General features: G+C 33.8%; 1 protein-coding gene across 2 annotated transcripts in view; it reads right to left on the reverse strand.

Annotated features, from left to right (window-relative positions):
* The window catches only part of LOC121872974 (pseudouridine kinase-like), a 93,527-nt gene that overhangs the window by 26,549 nt on the left and 64,692 nt on the right, over positions 1–2,286 (reverse strand). The window lies entirely within an intron of this gene.

A 2,286-nucleotide genomic window follows, 5' to 3' on the forward strand; every position in this document is an offset into this window, starting at 1 on the left:
AACATTTTGTTAATTCGTTTACTCTTAAAGTACGGAGACATAAATGTTCTTCACATATAACCACTTGGCGATCAAGAGATTTCAATGGGCCTAGACATGATTCATCACAGAGTCCACGACCATACAAACATTTACCTACGTCCAAAATTAACGTACAGTTAGGCAAAGATGAGATTTATGACGAATTGGGACTGCTGACAAACCTTTAATATAATAACGTACAATGCACATAAACAACTAAGGATGAAACACTACTGGATATAATTGGCATAATACTCGGGCATCTTCCCGTTACTATCACCGACCTAATGTCGCCCTACCCCTCCCACCCCTTGTAGTAGCTGCAGTGTGGGTTCATTTCAGTGTGTAGTACACAAGTGGGCTACTAAGACTGTTCACATAGTCTACTAAAATTATACATACATATGGACCATTAATACCAGGTGTACATATATATGGTATTAATAGTCTACATGTGTGCATATGTATATGTATATTACACATTGAACCCACACGGCTGCTAGCTACTACAAGAGGTGTGAGGGTGGGAGGGGTAGGGCGACACGTACAGTAGTTCGGTGCCAGTATATAATAGTAACGGGAGGAAGATGCCTGTGTATTGTGCCAATTATATCATGTAGTGCTTCATCCTTGTATTTTTATGTGCATTGTACGTTATTATAGTAAAAGTTTGTCAAGAGTCCTAATATGCCATACATCTCATCTTTGAGTTAATGTATGTTAATTTTGGACGTAAGATCGTGTTTTTAATGGATCATGTCTTGGCCCGTTGAAATCTCTCTTGATCTCCACGTGGTTATATGTGAAGAACATTTGTCAATGTACTGTAAGAGTAAACGATTTAATAATATTATTATACCCTGTAATAATAATAATAATAACACCAGGCCCTGGTGTAGGTTATTGATCTGTGCCCGGGCGACTAATTCCCTAAAAAAAAAAAAAAAAAAAAAAATATATATATATATATATATATATATATATATATATATATATATATATATATATATATATATATATATATATATATATATATATCCTAAAAGTGGATAAGATAAATCTTGATAAAATCACACGGGGAAAAGGGGAAACAACGGAGCACCTAAGCTTTCGTCTTTATTCAAGACATCTTCAGAGGCATCTGGATTACATGGGCAGAGTCGCAGAGAGAGGCTTAAATATACAGGGTGACCTTATTAAACATAAGGTCAGGTCATAATGATGTCATCCACTAATCCCCACACCAACACACACGTAGAGGAGCTTAAGAGAAAGGGGGCGACGTGACTAGTCAGGTCAGGTCAGGTCAAAAATAAGGGACCCACTAAATAACTATCCTACTTCTAGCTCCAAGGTTTTCAAAGCATTTTTAACCTTGGGCCACTGACAAATAAATTTATGTAACATAATATCAGTTTTGAACTGACCATCACTAAGGTTTATTGATTTTAATTCCTTAATCAAACTAGCTTCAACCAGAAGTCGTTCTGTGACACAGGGTGATTTGAATACTGTACTTCTAAGCTTGTCTCCCCTTTTCCTGTGTGATTATATATATATATATATATATATATATATATATATATATATATATATATATATATATATATATATATCAAGATTTATCTTATCCATATTTTCATAGGATCTACATGAAAAAAAAAAAAAAAAATATATATATATATATATATATATATATATATATATATATATATATATATATATAGTTGGATAAAATCACACTTGGAAAAGATGTCTGAAAAACGAGCTTAGGTGCTCCGTTGTTTCCTTTTCCCGTGTGATTTTATCAAGATTTATCTATCCACGTTTTCATTAGGATCTACAAGAAATATATATATATATATATATATATATATATTGAAGTTCAAATCAATTTCGACTAATATTTGTACACATCCTTGATGCTAATGTCGAATGTCAAATTAATAATGTATACAAAAAAATTCAGTCCTCGGCCACTCAATTCAACTGAACCCTCCCATGACTCGTCACACCCCAACATGTGGCAACGTCGCCTGGAACTTACCTGGGTGGGATGGATATCCGATACTCATCACCTGGTGAATGATATCTTTGACTTCGGCTTCCTTTAAGTACTCAAACCACAATAGTTGTACTATTTTGTAGTTATATCGTGGGAATTTGGTACATATTATTTTATATGTAAGTATCTAGGCTAAATGATATAAGGTAATCCAGAAAACAAAGTAGGAAACACCTCAAGTCCTCACATTCAAACACATC

This window comes from Homarus americanus, unplaced genomic scaffold (genome assembly GCF_018991925.1).
Source record: "Homarus americanus isolate GMGI-L3 unplaced genomic scaffold, GMGI_Hamer_2.0 scaffold11022, whole genome shotgun sequence".
Lineage (NCBI taxonomy): Eukaryota > Metazoa > Arthropoda > Malacostraca > Decapoda > Nephropidae > Homarus > Homarus americanus.